The 17,676-nt window shown below is 43.9% G+C and overlaps 1 protein-coding gene across 1 annotated transcript in view; it reads left to right on the top strand.

Annotated features, from left to right (window-relative positions):
- The first annotated feature begins 9,794 nt into the window (after positions 1-9,794).
- MTUS2 (microtubule associated scaffold protein 2) overlaps positions 9,795-17,676 on the top strand; it is a 291,758-nt gene continuing 283,876 nt past the window's right edge. Inside the window, exon 1 of the mRNA XM_071553224.1 lies at positions 9,795-9,866. The gene's annotated coding sequence lies outside the window, so the exon portion shown is untranslated. The remainder of the gene's footprint in view (positions 9,867-17,676) is intronic.

Here is a 17,676-nt window from a genome sequence, read left to right as displayed (position 1 = left end):
AGGAGCAATCCAAGCAGAAACTAACTTTCTGTTGAAAAACTATTCTGTTCTTCTCCTCTGTCTGATTTATCAAAGGTCTGAACAGTGAAAGCTGGAGAGAACAGGGTGTAGTTTCCTACTGCTGATTTGCAAAGCTGTGGTGTAAATCAGACCAGCAGACAGCTGAGGAGGATGTCTTTGATTTTACAACAGCCTACTCTGACCATTGCATGGCTAGCAACCTGTAAAATGGAAATGTCCAGCAGGTCTGGCAAGGTCCATAACTGTCTGTAAAAGCATGACACTGCAATGTTTTTTCATAGCCAACCTGCCTAGGTCCCCTGAACAGGCCTGGCTCCTCAACAGCATAAAACACCTTCAAAACTCCAGTTTTGAGTGCATTTGGGTTTTTCTGTTCACCATACAATAACATTCAGTGAATTGAAATCATTGGCCTTGGGAGAGCTGTGAAGCACCTTCAGCCCTTCAGCTCGTCAGAAAAAAACCCCACAGCCATACTCCCCCTTCCCACTGAGAATATGTTCCTGAAAAGCATGCGTGTTAGCCATACAATGGATAGGAAAGCAGTTTTTCTCATCAGAATTAATGAGCAGATAACCATTTGAAATGATCTCCACTGCTTTGTCTTAGAGACAAAGTGCTTAAGCATTGTCCTTCATTTCTGCCCTTCACGCTGCATTGACTTGACTGATCTTGATTCATCTGAGGAAGATGATACTGAATGTGGCTGTTCAGAAAGAGGCATTGAAAACATTCAGAATAAAATATATGTGCTGGGTGTTTATTCTTATAGATAAAACAGCCAAGACTGCGGACTGCCTGTGTCCCCATCAGGTGATGATTTGGACAATCCTGCACCTGCCTTTTCATCCCCTACATCATTTTACAGTGTTCTTATGTATGTAAGCTTTATTTCTTTAGTCCCTGCCACATCCTCTTCTGTTTTATTAATTCTAAGGGAAAAACTGGTTCATTATGCACTGAATTCAGTCACTTTACCAGCCAAACTGAACACTTGACAAAATTTTTGAGAGCATTCTGCTGCTATTTTTTAATAGTCACATCTTCCTCCTTGTCTCTTTGCTCCTCAGATGAATCAAGATTCAATCAAGGTGAAGGATAGAGAATGCAGTAGTAAGGATGGTTGGTGAAGCATGGGTTTGAATGATCAGTGTGGATCTCCAGAGTGATGGATAGGGATGTGATGGACAAAGCAGTGCTTCTGGACTGCTAAAGAGCTGGGTGCATGCATATCAATAATTCAACATGCTCTTAAATATAGATCCAGATCTTCTTCTTACCTGTACTTTCTGAACAGGGTGTAGCTCTGCTTCCTACACAGGTGTCCTAGTTCAGCAGGCTGGGACCAGTTTATTGCTGTGTGAGTGTGACCAAAGCTGTATATTCTAAATCCTCTATGCCTTTTCCCAAGAACTGTTAACAGTGGACCATTTGCAGCAGCTGCCCAAGGCACACCTGATCTCTCAGAATGTAAGATGGGTGTGAAAAAAGTCTGTGAGATAAGAGCTGTGATAACTCCCTTCCAGCAAGTTGTTAGCACCTCCACACCCAGCCTGAGGGGTCATGTCTGCTAATGGGCCATCAATGATTCCAAAATATCTTATGACTTACAGAGTGAGATAACCCATTGTGCAATTCCCCACCCTGAGGGAGGTACTGAGCAGTCCCACCTGGACCGAAAGGTATATAATCTCGAGGGGGTTGGGACTTGGGAACCACTCATCAGATCCAGAGAAGGACCAGAACCTTGACAGGAGGAGACCACCACTCTTGACCACACTGCAACCATCAGCTGCACCAACAGGTTTTCCACTTTCTTTTACTTTGGACTCAGAGGAACAATGTGGGGCTCAGCACAGGGGTTAACAAACACCATTGTGTTTGTGCCCCAGGGTGTTGGGTCATACTTCTGGGTTTTGTGGGTTGAAACCCATTTCTCTTTGTGCCATTGCATCTATTGTAATATTGTTATTAAATTGTAACTCTGACTTATAATCTCTTTTGTGTTGGGTTTGTTTGTAGCTCTGACTTATAATCTCTTTTTTGTTGGGTTCATTTCTCTGGCCAGTTTTCCTTTAAACCAGCACAACAGGTAGTTCCCTTCTTCTTTTGCTGATCATGCAGAACATCTCTTACACGTCCTTTCTTTCTATCCTTTGTTTCTGTGTGATGCTGGGTGGCTGGAGGTGCAATGTGGCTGGTGTGCAATATTACCTTACACCAGAACTGTTGTACCCCACAGTCTGCAGCCCATTCTGCTGTTTATTTGTGGAAGTGCAACCTTTTGTTATGTTGCTCAGGGACAGTTCTTCTGAAGCAATTTTCTGGAAATTAAAAAAATTGCATCTCAGTTCCCTAAGCCAGCCTGTAATGTGAGCTGTGAAATTTAACACTCAGGCTGTGGTTTCACAACTGATGCCAGGTGGATCAGGGCCTCCCACTGGCCATACTTCCCTCTGCCCATTCCTTCCCATGTCATTCCTTGGGCAGCCCTCCAGCTCTGCACATGGGGAAGAAAAGGAACCTGGCCACCCTTTTTCTGGGTGACTGGATGCCTTTTAATGAGCAGAGCTGCAAGATACACTGAGTCAACTTAAACAGCTCTGACAAAAGTTGAAATACTTTTCCTCTTCACTATTTGCCTTCCTTCCTTCTTTCCTTTGCCTGCTCTGCCCATTTACCAATGCTGGCCCTCACTGAGATCCTTCATGGGGCAGGTCAGTTTTCTCAATTTTTTTCCCCCTCATGTTTTGCCAGACAGTCATCAACATGGCAGAAAATGAACCTCCTTCAAGCAGACTGGCTGTGTTGCCAAGTCACCCCTCAGCCTGCCCAGCTGAAGGCTTTGAGGGTCTTGCCTCCTGCCCTCCATTCCCAGTGGTGTGCTGCAGCCCCGCTGCTGCAGTTCAGTGTGCTAATTCAGGAGAAGGCCTTTGTTGCCCTGTTAGTTATTTTCAATGCTGGAGTGGCTCAGAGCAGCTCCAGCAAATGCTGGAGTCACTACAATGAGAACAGGAATGCAGTCCTGCTCTGAGATGATGATGGGAGTGGTTTGAGCAGGGTTAGTGAAATGAATTGGCTTGGGCATGCATTCAGCAGCCTGCAGGGTTGGGGAAAGTGAGGGACCAGAGTGGAATTGGAGGTGTGAGGAAAGGAGGGAAAAGGACTGGAAAATCAGACCTCCCCACCCCACCCACGGTCAGCAAGGTGCAACTGGGGCTCTGTGTCACTCACCTGATGGCAGGAGCCCAGTCTCTGCAAGTAGGGACAAAAGTGCACTCCAGGTTTAACATCAGAGCCTCTTGCTTTCCTGTTCTGAACTCTGACAGTCTCTAGATCCCACCTCCTGGCAGAGGAATTGGAAGGAGGTGGTTCTTTTGGGATGTGACCATCTGGTTGTCTAAAAAGCTGTTATTTGAATAGGAATTGTGGCTCTCCATTTTTTGTGTCTCAAAAGGCAGTAGATGCAGGCCTGCAAACAGATCACTGACTACGTATATGCAGTTGCAATTGCATAAATCCATGAGAATCCATAATGTGCAGTCACATTGCTTGGGCTATCACACCAGCTGAGTTTTCCTCAACTATAACATTTCCTCAATAAAAATTGGGAAAAAAACCCAAACTGTATATATGTTACTTAAATTATGCAGTCTGTTCTCATGATGATTAGAAATTATGTACATGAAAAGTCCCCTTTGTCCAAGTAAATGTGCTCAATTATATTTATTCAGATAGGAAGTTGATGTACTGTGCAAGCTGCCATTTTTTATCTGACCGCAATTACTCTTCTTCATGGTTGGGATTCCTCAGGTCTCATGGGACAGATTTCTTCCATGGTGTCATTCACGAGAGCTCACATCAAACTGCTTTATCATCTGTCTGCAGTGTTTCACTGTGGTTATCAAGCAGTAACACAGCTCAGAGGCACAACTCTTGTGATCCCAGAAGATTTTAAATGTATGGCTTAAAATAATCCAGCCATTTGAAGAGTATTTGAAGTCATCCTAACCACTTGGTTGTACTCTGCTCAAAAATGAGCAGGTTACTGCTGTTAGCATGCCTAATGCAGTATGTTCTTGCAGGATTTTCAGTCACTAGTGATTTGAGCATACAAGATAGTCCTCATAATTTAAATGAAGGAGCAATTGACTTTATAGATTAAGTTGATATTTTTCTGGAAAGACTGTTTGCTTTGCATGATAGATTTGCCCTGACTACAGCATTTATTTCTCATTAAATTAACCAGCCAACATTCACAGATGAGAGAATAAATTATTTTAGCTGTAACTTATATAGAGATCCCCTACATCTTTACAGTACGGGTTTATTTGGGAGGTTATGACAACCCAGTCTCTCCCCTGATGAGAAGAGCAGCAGTCACAGTTAGAGCCAGCTTCTTGGTGTTCATCAAGACACAAGAGTTGTCCCACTTTAATTACACCGATAACAGTTTAAGTGACACAGTCACCCCTTGTGTTAATGAAATAGAAAAGAGCCTGTGTTGTTACAGTTATTCAAGAGCAGAAGATACCTAAGTCAGCATCAGATAGCTGCATACTGGGCAAGTATTTCAGCACTCAAGTTTTAGCTGGTGTAACTGCAGTTTAAGGTGGCACTTAAATAAAAATAGCTTCTAGGAATACAGTAATTATCCAAATTAAAAAAAAAAATCATACTTTCACCTACAATCATTTTGCTGATAAAGTGTGTGTGGGCCAGACTGGAAGGCTAAGGAAAAGTTCCCTTTGGAGACAGTAGCTTAAGCATCTTACGCAGTCAGAGCCAGGCTCCGAGCATCTGCATGTCTGTGCCTCAGGCAGCAGCCCCCAGTCCCTTCTCCTGTGCCTTCTGCAGTGTTTGCAGCCCAGGAGCTTCTGTGTGGATCCTTCCTCATGCAGACCCAAGCTGCATGCTCCCTGGCACAAAAACCTTTTAAAAATCTTCAGGAGCTAATAGCCTTCATATGATGTTACAGCTTTTGCAGCTTTATGTAAGCATGGGAAGGGAGGTTATTTTTTCCCCCGACTTTCATTGTTCCCAGATAATCTGCAAAGCTGAACATCCATTGTGCCTCTTACTTATTTCTGCAGAGAAATGAGCCTTATGCAGCTTTCTGGTATTACCAGCTTTGCAGTTATCACCAAGTAAACAGAGCCAGAACTGCTCTCTGATCTTGAGGCCAAATGGCACAGAGTGGCTACATCCATGTTGCATAGTGATTGATCCTGATCTCCCATCTGGTGCTGAGGTGGCCCTAAGACTTTGGTATTAATGTGTAGATGTTTCCCATCCTTTCTTCTTTTCTTTTTTTCTCCCATTTTATGCTGTCTGAACAAATGTAGTAGCTGTGCTGTAACCCACAAGAACCGTGTCGTATTGCACGAAACAAGGGGTTGTATTGCATGAATTGGAGGGAAGTTTGTGGCTGCAAAGGCTCCCAAGACAGAGCTGGCAGACTACATAGGCTGAAGGAAATGGGAAGCAATGCAGTCCCATCATTGCCTGCCTGCAACCTCACAGGCTGTGCCCAGGCACTGTCTTGCTGTAGCAGGCTACATGGCACTGGACAGGATTGTGTCCTGCAGCACACTTACAGTTAAGCAGTATGGATGATCATCAATCCAGCTGATTCCCTGGTCCCACCATGTCCATCAGTGCAATCAGACCCACTGAGTTATCCTGGTGCTTGTTTACAGACAAAGGATGAAGCCTGCATGTGCAGCCAAAGGTGCCTCCACTGTGCCAATCATCCATGCCTTTAATGACAGGGAGGGAAGACTTGGATGTCTTGCCAGGTCAACCATGGTAAAGGTATGTGGTTACTTCATTTCCCAATTTCATCAGGGCCATATCCAGTTCAATGTGCTCACCAGAAGGTTGTCCCTGCCCTAGGCCAGGGGTTCCCCAGTGCCTTCTATTTACAGGTCTATCTGTGAGGCTATTCTGCCACCTCTCTGTAGCTGCAGCAGCTTGTTCCTAAACACACCAACAAAGTAGATTTGGCTTGAAACTGCTCTGCCTGCCTTTATACAAGGCATCCACAGCTTCAGTTTCTCATAATTTTCTTTTATTCTTTAGAGTACAAACAACAGTTTTTTTATCCCTTCTGCTTTTTGGAGTCATACAAGAAATATTTCATTAAACATTCGTATGGGCTACATATCTTACTTCCAAAAGTTGAAACAAAACAAGTTTGTGTGGATTATCTGCAGCAGATAATTTTGGTACTACACGGAATCTAAAAATAAAGCGAGGTCCAAATTCTACATCTAAGTAGCTTTTCATTAGATCTGGTAATAGCATAAATTATCTTTTAGAGTGCAATAGCTCTGTGATCAGAAGTCAAGGGATGGGAGCAATAATGGTTTGCAAAAATGATCAAGGGAAGAAACTCGGTGGTGGCATGTATTTCTTTCTTTTTTTCTCTCTCTTTTCCATATAATAGCTCTTTGCAGGCTGATTAATATTTTGGGTAAACTTGGGTTTTCTCTGTTATTGTCTGGTTTAATACAGCCAGTGGGTTCTTTTAAGTACTGACATAAAAGAGGGCAGTGAAACCCTGTTAAGTCCCTGTCATCAACAGCTTCATGGTGATGCCTTTGGAGAAGGCAAATGTGACTACTACTTTCTGAAAATTAATGGCTGTCATGCTCAATGGTTTTGTTCACTTCTTTAGCATCCCCTCCCCTTATTTGAACCATAGATAAGCTGTGGGGTTGAACATAAATAATATTTTAACTTGTAAACTGAGGTGCAGCCGTGTTTCCTGTCCTGCTTTCTTTTCTGGAGCCTGGATAATTCTGTCAGAGATGGGGTGTGGTGGGTGGAGGAGTTCACATCCTGAACCATTACACCTAAACCTGCCAGTGCCTGGTTTGTTAGGTTCCTCCTTTGTGCTAGCCAGAAAGATGCTCTCAGTAACTTTACCAGGTAAGATCCTGTATCTTCGTTGTCTTTATAACTGAAGTGTAGCATTTAGTGTAGCGTGGCAGGGCTGGAGGCAAGGAACACAGCTTTATTCTGCAGGAAGACAAACCTTAAAGGAAGGTCCTTTAAGGATAAGAGACTCCCTTATGGTGCGACAGGGATGGTACTTGGCACTTCAGACTGCAGACAGATGCAGTCACAGTGTGTTTGAGCACAGGCAAAAATAAGGAAGTTATTGTGTGCCTGGGAAATAAGGATATATCCTGTGACAGTGTCTGTCCTGCCCTATGAAGCTGTACCACCAGCCTGACCAAACAGGCAGTGGGTAAGGGAAGACCTTCCAGAGTGCTGTACTGTATCTCAACTGCCAAATTGCCAGGCTGGCACTGGAATGCAGTCCATGGACATTTCTTCCCTTATCTTCCCACACTCCCAGGTACTTGCTGTTTCATGCCTCTGTGTGTTGGTCCTGAGCTCCTGGCTCTTCTCCTAGTGTCTCCAGGCATCATTGTGGGGGCTCCCAGGCAGAAGCAGAAGGATGCTGTGTAGCATCTGGTCAGTCTTGCAAACTGAGAACCTCTTCATAACCCCCTCCTGAACAGATCTTCATGCCTTTGCCCAGAGGACTTCATAAAAATTAATTGAGTTGCCCAGCATTAGACACAGATCATAAAACTCCCATCTGATCTCGTGCCTGCTGCAGATTTTAACAGTTGATTGAAACAATGAGCTCTAGCTCATCGGGAATATGACAATACCCACAGAGAGAGCTGTAGCACAGGCTGTACATGTAGATAAGGCTTTAAATGTACAATAAAGATCCTCTGCCTGTATCACAGAGCTCTCTTGGCTCTGGGAGTAAAACCCCTAGGCTGCAGTTTAAGCATAGCAAAAGTGATGGAGATTACCCTTTGAGTTACAAGTTTTGCTGAAAAGCAAATTTGTGTGTCTGCTTTTGTATTTATTTATTTATTTTTCTATTTTCTTGCTCATTTTAAAGTGAAAGAGAAATGAACTTGGAGCAAGGGAGAACTGTAGAGTAGCCAGGCAAGAAGCACAAAAGCCATGCCATGAACAAGTCCTGTTTCTGTCTGATGCCATTTGAGGCACCATCACACAGATGCCGAGTGTAATTATTTTTTTTCCAGCAAAACCTCCATTTGATAACCCACTAACAACCACCTCCGTGTTTACACAGTGCTAGCTTGCACAGAATCACCAAGTCAGTTAGGTTGGAAAGGACCTCTGTTGTCATTGAGTCCAGCCTATGACCGAACACCACCATGTTAACTAGGTCATGGCATTATGTGCCGTGTCCAGTCTTTCCTTAAACATCTCTAGGGACTGTGACTCCACTACCTTCCTGAGCAGTGCATTCCAATGTCTAATCAACCCTTCTGTAAAGAAATTCTTTCTAATGTGAAACCTAAACCTTCCCTGGCACAGTTTAAGACTCTACCCTCTGGTCCTACCACTAGATCCCTGTGAGAAGAGGCTGACCCCCACCTGGCCACAACCTCCTTCCAGGTAGTTGTATGGAGCGATGAGGTCTCTCCTGAGCCTCCTTTTCTCCAGGCTAAACAATACCAGCCGCTCCTCACAGGACATGCGCTCCAGACCTTTCCCAAGCTTCGTTGCCCTTCTTCTGGCCCAGCTCCAGCACCTCAATGACCTTCCTGAACTGAAGGGCCCAGAACTGGACACGGCGATCCGCAGGAAAAAAAAAAAAACAAACACCAAAAACGGGCAGCCACAGAATCGTCACACAAATGGTCGAACCCCCTGTGTTGCCTCTGTCGCCGCTCTGCCGCGGTGCCCGCGCCCTGCCCGGCGGGTCGGTGCGGACGGTGCGGGCAGTGCGGGCGAGGTGCCCGGCGCAGGGCGCGGCGCGGGCCCGCAGGGGGCGCTGCTGGGCGGCCCGGCTCGGCTCGGCTCGGCTCGGCTCGGCTCGGCTCGGCCCAGCTCGCTCGGAGTGGCGCGGCGGGCGCGGGCGGTGGCGGGCGCTGCTGGGCGGCTGCGCCCCGCCGCTATATAAACACTGCCCGTGTCCGCCGCCGCGCCGTCCTGCCGGCCGCAGGAGGAGAAGGAGGAGGAGGCGGCAGTGGTGGTGGTACCGAGGCAGGTGAGCGCCGCGCATCCCCTGTCCCGGCGTGGGCAGCGCGGGCTCCGCTCCCCGCCTCGTGGGCGTGCCTCCCTCCTTGTCCGGCATCGCCCTCGCAGCTTGACGGCTGTCCCGGGCCGGCCGCTCCCTGCTCACCGTGCCCGGGCGGTCCCGACTGCACTCCCGGAGCGCAGTGGCCAGGAACGGGACGTGGGCAAGGGCTCTGCGGGGCGGGGATGTCTCCTGCGCGGGTGGGACGCGGCGGGTCTGACGGCTGCTCCTGTACCCCTGTTGTGGGCGCGAGATGAGGAGCGAGCCCAGCTAGTTAGGGCGGATAATGTATATGGTGAAATCTATTCAGCCAAAAGTTCTGGGGATGTGAATAAACGGACTGGCTCAAGCGGGCTTTGCTATCTGTGCGGCGTCTGCCCTCGGATGAAAATTGCCACAGCAGCGTGTCAGCGCGGTGACAGTGCCTCGGGGAGCGGCGTCCCGGGCGATCTGGGGACGCGCTGCCGGGGCCGAGCCCTCGGCACGGGTGAGCGGAGTGGTCAGGGACAGTGCCGAGCTTGCTGGTAGAGTGCTGCAACTGCTATCGCTCTCAGCCCCTTCCATGGAACTAAACAGCGTATGGTTATTTTTTCCGAAGAATGATGGAAGATCAAGCAGCTAGTGTGCATTAGAAGGTAGCATTTTGCTGGGAGGTGAAAGCTAACTGAGTGGAAGATAGGGCAGCGAGTCCAGGTCTTCATACTGAGATGAAATGTGTCTGTTTGAAGAGCTGTTCATCTAAGTCGATTGTTTTCGACTATGAGTGAGTATGGGTACCTTTTTTCTCCTTGCTTTATCTGGCTTGCTATCTTTGCCTCTACTTCTTTCTTCCTGGTACCCATCAGCACGTGCCGTAGGTAAGAGTGAAAAGGGGGCTGGTGTGAGAAGCCCATACAGGCTTCCTACGGGTACCTCTGTTAGGGACCCAATGATCCCTGATTGCTCTAAACATGAAAAGAGTAAGTCAGTGAGAGCTTGACATTTATGATTGTGTTAAAAACTGCAAAGACCCAAAAATTAATAAATATTTCTCCACAGGTCAAGCATTAGAAATATTTACTTATACCAAGGCTTTGGTAGCAAAATAATTCAAATGTCAAGTGTTTGCATACAGGTTAACTTTGCAATGGATAACTGCATTAAGGAGACACTTGGCAGTAACTGAGCTGGATATAATGTGATGCATAAATGCCTTGTTTTGATTTGTGGGTGATTTCATACAGGAATTGTTTTGTCCTCGGTATATTCAGAGTAGCGTTTGTGGATTTTTTAATTTCTCATCTCCAGCCTGAAGCAGAGTTGTGGGCTTTTCTGTATCCCCTGATACATAAAGCCTTTACCAGCCTGCCTATTTCCAATGCAATTAAATATACCCAGCTACTTGTCTCCTACCTCTGCAATCTGTTGTGGAGAGTAGTACAGCCTGTGCTTCCAGAGAGTGGTAGGAGTGAGCTACGTGTATGCAAATGAGGGTTAACCTACCATTCTGCTTTATTTATCATCACCTTAATTTATGGAGAATAAAACCCTATTTTGAGGTACAAGAGAGGGATTATGTAAATAATTCTGAGAACAAAGCACAGTGAGTTTGGAAATCACTACCTGAAAGGGGATGGGGGAAGGGGAGAAGTGATGGGACAGGACTCACACAGAGAAAATCTTTGCAAGGCTGTTTCCCTATGGTTTATTTGAAGTAGCTTTTGATATGGTACCATGTTTTAACTCATATTCATCTCCTTATGGTCAAAGATAGGTATTTGGCTACTGATCTAACAAATGGCAAGTGTAGATTTGGGTCAGATAAGTAGTTTTTAATGTCTTTACAGCAAAGCTTCTATGGTAAAGTTTTCTAAGGTGTTATCTCATGTCTTAGTGATAGTGACTGTAACAAACAGGAAAGCAGCTCTAAACTCCTGGCCTTAATTTCTGGATTTTTTTATTTTTATGCAAAGTACAGTTATGATACAGTAAACAATGTGAGATATTTAGCAAGATAGTGGGGGAGGAGAGCTAGCAGCACATAGTGCAGCTCTCCACAGCTGTAAAGCACAACAGCACATGACAGCCTGTGCAGGGAGCTTGGTAACCAGTGAGAACTAGTTCTCCATTTTATGTTAGGAAAACCAAGATTTTTGGCTTTTGTTGGGCATTCTCTATTTCCTAAGTTCATGCAAGGATCACCAGACACAGGGCAGAGAATTGCAGCCAGAGCTGCGGGCTCCAGTGAAATGTGTGCTCTCTGGAGAGTAATAAAACAGTAGATGAAGTGAAGCACAATGCAGTCGAGACCCATATACACAGTGATTGATTTAATATTTGATTGAAGAGTCTGGAGGAGGAAAGATCTAGCCATAATAATGGACATCTGGGTAAAGATATTTGTTGAAGTGCCAGCAAGCAGTGCAAAATCATCTCTTCCCCTCCACCCATCTGGATGCTGAGGTTTGCTAGAAAGACTACTTTGAGACACAGCTGATTTGGCAAATGCTTTCTGTAGACAAGTATTGCATTTTATCATAAGTTATTTTTAGTTATACTGGCCTTGTTTAAATGCAACTATTATCAAATCCTCTTCAGTCAGTATTGTTAAAGAAGTCATAAGCAGCTGAAATTGGAAAGAAAGTAGCAAAGAAGAACAAAACTTAAGTGCATACTAGTTTTTTTGTACCTGAACTTGTTACTGAAAAGTCAAATCTGTTGAAACAGTTTTTTAATGAAAATAATTGTAATAGATTTTGTATAACTAGCGTCCTGGGGAGCCTGGGAGTGCTGTCACTTTCTGTTGGTGGGTATGCCTTAGACGCTTCACTCTCTGGAAACCTTATTTGTTTATTCTGTCCATTGCTATTATATGGTATCATCTTGCTATTCTGGGTTTTCTAGTAGCGATCTGGGAAGAGGATAAAGTCCAGTGCTTCATCCAAGGTTACCAGAAAGATCTCTAGAATATGACCAAAGCTGAAACCACCCGACTCTCCCCTGGCAGTGTTTCATGAGAAAGACCTTCTTAGTCAGGGTTTTATAGGGTGCAAAGCAAATGGAGAAATGATTAACTGTTATAAATTGCTGTAACTTCACAACCAAGTGATTTATACCAATGGAAGCTTTGCCGCATGTTACTCTATTAGGATACAGATCCAGGTCAGTATTTTGCAGCCAAAAGGCATATCTGTAAAACATTGAAAACATCTGAAAAACAGATCATAGAATTGCTTAGGTTGGAAAAGACCCTTAAGATCATAGAGTCCAACTATTAACCCAGCATTCCAAGTCCACCACTAGACCATGTCCCCAAGTGCCACATCTACATGTCATTTAAATACCTCCAAGGATGGTGACTACCACTTCCTTGTGCAGCCTGTTCCAATGCCTGATCACCCTTTCAGTGAAGAAATCTTTTCTGATGCCCAGTCTAAACCTGCTCTGGCACAAGTTGAGACCATTTCCTCTTGTCATATTGCTTGTTGCCTTGGAGAATAGACTGACCTCCACCTGGCTACAACCTCCTTTCAGTTAGTTGTAGAGAGCAATAGGGTCCACTAGAGTCTCCTGTTCTCCAGGCTAAATGACCTCAGCTTCTTCAGTTGTGTCTCATCAGACTTGTGCTCTAGACCCTCTTGTTTAAAAGACCTTATTTAAGGAATCACCTTAGTAATTTCTTTAAGGAATTCTATTTTCTTTTTCAATTACGTGGCTACAAAGCTGGCAGTCATGCAAACAGTTTCAAAACTCCTGAGATAGTAAATCTTCATGTTTTAGGGCAGGATATGTTTTCTGGCCAAGGAAAAGTTACTGTCACTTTTGTGAGGTACTGTGGAATAGCATGTAGTGCTGCAAAGAAAGTTGCACCAGTGGTGCGCTGACTGGAAGGCGAGGAAAACCAAGTTACGTTCCTGCGTAATTGTGGTAACATTGGTTTAAGACCATGCCTTAGCTTCCTCTCCAAAAACTGGAAGGAGTGAGCTGGCCTATTCTTGCAGAGCATTTGGGGATTGTGGATCGCAAAGTCCATTTTGTTCCAGTAGTGGCATCAAAATTAAGTCTTTGATAGTGGCTTAATTCTAAGAAGCATCTGGTGTAGCAACAGTTACCAGGCTGTTGCTGTTAGAGACATCACTTGCAGGTCGGTGATTGTATGCAATCTGCAAAACTAGCAAAAGCATCAGGTGAAAAATTTTCTTGGATTTCCCTCCCAGCCTGCAATCATAACTCTTAATTTAGATAACGGTTGTAATACAGGTTGCTGCTCCTTATATGAGTCTGCGGGTTGTAAACTTATTTTGAAACAGCTGCTGCATGGGATGCAAAGCTGGAAGAAAGGTAGAACTTGTTCTTCTCTGCGCAGCTATGAGCTTCATGGGCACAATCACCAAACACAGGAGAATGACTTCCCATTGAAATGACAGCTAAAAGTAAACAAGCCTCTAAAACACATACTGGGCTAATTAGTTGCTTTATTAGATTTTTTTTGAATTTTAACTATTTGATATCTTATCCTAAATGAGTTGGCTTTCATGTTTATTATCCCCACAGGGTGCTCTACATTGCTCTGTGTGGCAAAATGCTGGGGCTGCCAAAGAGCCAGTCTGGCACGCAAGGATAGCTCAAAGAGAGATGCTCTGATAGTACTTGTGCCCTCTGGCATGTGATCTCTGCCAAGTTTTGCATGGTACACTTGGAACAACAACCTTTTAAGCCACCTGAGATTTTTCAGTCCAAGGCAGGCCTTACAACAATTCTCAAGTTTATACTGCCAGAAAAATTCAGAGTGACCAGATGACTTCCAAGCAATTTGTTTCTGCATTACGGAGTATGTTAGTGTTACTGAACAAGAATTAGATTATGATTGGGGGGTGGGGAAATAAAGCTTTGTATCAAGCATTTCTGATTTTGATGCAATTTGTTCATGCCAGTATGCTGAAAGGAATCATGGTGTTCTGCGCACGGGGAAAGCTGGCAGGATGCTGGGCACAGATAAGACATTTAAAAGTAAATTACACTTGACTGTGCTTGGCAAAGTCATGCTCTCAGGATGAATTCATTCCTTCTAGTCTCTCAGATCACGGGGATTTTCGGGCCTTCTCTTGCTGACGATGAAAGTTGTTTTGCTATTGGTGGGATATAAGAGTGAGGCTTTAAAAAGGGAAAAACAGTAACACAAGCTCGGTAAACTATTTCTATGAGCTTTGGTGAAATCAAATGGCTGCATGAACAAGACTAGAAATGTTACAGAGATCAGGAGCTGTATCATGAGCACAATCTTTGTAAGTTTTTTTTTGGTTTTAATGCTACAAGGTTCAAGTATTCAGCATGGGCACTGCAACTTGACTATTTCTACAATGTGTTAAAAAGTTGAGAGGCTAGGAGAATCAGATCTATGCAAAGAGCGCTTTTCTCCTTTTCAGTTCTCAAACTAAGAAAACATTTGAAGAACACTTGAAAAAATTGGAAATATTCTTTAAATGTAGATCATAAGCTGGAAATAAATTAGTAAGTTTCTAAAACAAAACTGTATTGGGCAAAGTGCTAAACTTGATATGACAGTAGCTTGATTAAATTATCAACTAGGATTTCCTGAAACATCTACATCTACCCAGCTGTGATATTGCTGGAGCATGCCCCAAGTATGAGTTAAGTGGCTTACAGGAACAATGAAATTTGTTATTAGTATGCATGTTATCTTAAATAACACGTCTATACATAGATGTATCATGTAAAATTGTGTGCATTACCATCAGAATTATTTACAGTAATAAATTAAGAAGACAAGAAACTCTGGAGGCTCTGCCAAATGAGCTTGCATTTTTCATTGATGAAAGCTCAAGTGTCAGAGTGGTTCACAGCCACCATCCAAAGCAAGCAGCAAAGTTCAGAGCTGGGTCCACAGCCTTTATTCATATGACTAATCCTTTAATGTCAGTAAAGCCATCAAGAAACTGATGCTGAAGCAATCAAAGGCCCCCGGCTTGGTTCAGAAGATACAAGGCATGCTCTTTAACTGGTGGGAAGGTGGAAAGTGTTTGCTTTATTTCACTTTTCTGTATCTTGAGTCAAGTGAGAGCTGAGTCAGTGTCCCTCTAAGTTACAGTGGCTTTAAGGTTAAACTGACTAGAGTGGAAAGCATAAAACTGAATCTGACAGAACCACAATGTTAATTTTTAGCTGCTTGGCACTTTTAAAAAATCAAATCACAGAAAAGCTGCCCTGTTTGATTGTTCCTATTACATAATAGCAATGTCTTTGGGATTTGACAGAAGCCATGATCAACATGTCCCTTATATAACAAGGCTAAGATGCTTTAATCCCTGCTGCGCTGCTGCTGACCCTGGGCAGCTAGGAATAGCCTGGAAGTCATGCTGAGCTCCCCAGGTTCTCCTCTGGGGCTGCAGAGTAGCCATGGAGCAGAGGTCCTTTGCTCTGAGGGTTTTTTTGCCAACCATGCTTGCTGGGTTTGTAATCCTTTTTTGTCTAATAGAGTGCAAATGGGGGTTGAAGCAGAAGTCCTGCCCTTAAAAAGTCATGCCTTTCTTCTTCTGGGCAGAGCTGATCCTTTTCTGCTTCCATTTTTTTTTCCAGCTGAGAACAAGTCATCTCATGGTCTTGGTATCTTTGCTCCTGTGCTTGTTAAAAAAAAAAACGAAAAAAAAAGGACTAAAGACCAGGTCAGACTTTTGCAGCAGGTCCTTGCAAGCCTTTCTTTTGTCTATGGGATGGTGCCATGGCCCATGTCTGGAGAGATGTGCTGGGCTCCCCAGGGTGGGTGCTGTGGGGGAAGATCTGCAGTCACATATTGTTCTGAGTTCAGGGGACTCTTGTGTCCCCCAGGTTTGGTGGGATATAGGGGCTCTGTTTCTGCACTGTGATACCATGTGTTGGGTGTGAAGATGATGGACTAGCAAGGATGCTTGTGGAGTAGGAGAGAGGCTACTGGGAAAAGTCATCTCCATGTACTTGGGGCTGTGCAGAGGGTCTGACCCTTCATTTGAGTCTATTGTACTGATAGGTTGTCTTGATTAAAATGCATAAAACAGTACAGAAGAGCAACTGAGCCTTGCCCAAGGAGTTTGTGGGTATGACTGGCTGCAGATCCTGCCTTGTCATTTCCATGGGAGACCACTATGCTGCCCTGGCTTGGTTGCTCCAGTGTAATTGGGAGCAACTGAAGAATGATAACATAAAAGAAGCCACATTAAGGGATTGTTTGGAGTGGGAGGATTGAGGTAGCTGTGCACAAAGAGACCTATCTAATTAAAATCACAGGGGAATGGAGATGATGGCTAATGAGGCTGAACATACAGCTTAACTAAACTATTTGAAAAGAGGCAACCTGCCTTGCTGGGGAATGGAAGATAGAGGAGAAAAAAAGTACCTGTAATTTCTCACTAAAATATAAATTTTGTGGCACTTAGTGCATGTTTTGCTGCAGGTTACTTTGGATTTGGTATTTTACCACATTTATGTGAAATGCATCTTAAATGGTGATCATCAGTTACATGTGAATAAAACATTTAAAAAGACTATTTGATTAAATTTCTTCCAAAAAATTCCATTTATATCTTCTATCTGTGTCTTCTTATATTTTCCAAGCTATTTATGAAACTTTTCTCCACTTAACCTTTATCACAAGGAGGAAAAATGATTTCTCCCTTCTCCCTCACCTGTCCTTCCCCATTCTTTCTCTAACTCCTCCTTTTTCTCCATCATACTCTCAGGTCTCACCTGAACTCCACCTGCTTTTCTTGTCCCACAGCCACATCCCTCATCTCAGTCTTCTATGCACTCATACCTCCTAAATCTTCACTCTAATATCTCCTATCTCTTGCCCATCATAATACAAATAAATACACATCACTTATCATGCATAAAAGAAAAAATATCAGAAGGCTTTTTTTTCCTCAAAAAAACCCAACAAAAAACCTTTTCCGTGTCTTTTTTGTCACCTTATGATATGGCCAGTTCTACTTGGGAGAGCCTGTTCTAGTTTCATCTTTGATTCCCAGCAGTTTTACTGTGGCCTTTATCACTGTTAAAAATACATCTCATGACTTCTTACAAAATCTCAGGACTGGCTTTCTTTCCTTCTCTTCCTTGATCTGTTGTCTTTTGACATAACTTGTATTCTTCAATTCACAGTGCTTAGTTCTTGTGATTGCAATCTTTTCCTGACTTCTGTGAGAAGCTCCTTCTGCATGTTCTCTGGATGATCTGTCTTACCCTTTCTTTTTTCCCCCTTTCCTACTATACATTTTCTGGGTGATCTCATCACAAGCAAATGCAGCTAAATCTTCCTGAGTGACACTATGTGACCCTTATCTCATCAAAATGTGACACTGGGACAAGGTGTCAAATAGCACAAAGTCCCTTAAAAACAATGATCACTGTAAATATATTAAAACTTGACAAGGCTTAATCTGTTCTTCTCTTTCAGTTTCTATACCTAAATTTGAGTGTTGACTTTAAAGATACTTCAGAGGAAGAGGAAAAGAAAATGGAGTTTTTGTTTTACAAAAATTTTGTATCCTCTTCCCCCTTTTGAGAGGAGGTGGATTGCTTCATTTCACACACTGCTAACA

This window comes from Pithys albifrons, chromosome 1, assembly GCF_047495875.1.
Source record: "Pithys albifrons albifrons isolate INPA30051 chromosome 1, PitAlb_v1, whole genome shotgun sequence".
NCBI lineage: Eukaryota > Metazoa > Chordata > Aves > Passeriformes > Thamnophilidae > Pithys > Pithys albifrons.
The sequence above is the reverse complement of the archived record's forward strand: the minus strand, read 5'-3'. Positions and strand labels throughout refer to the sequence as shown.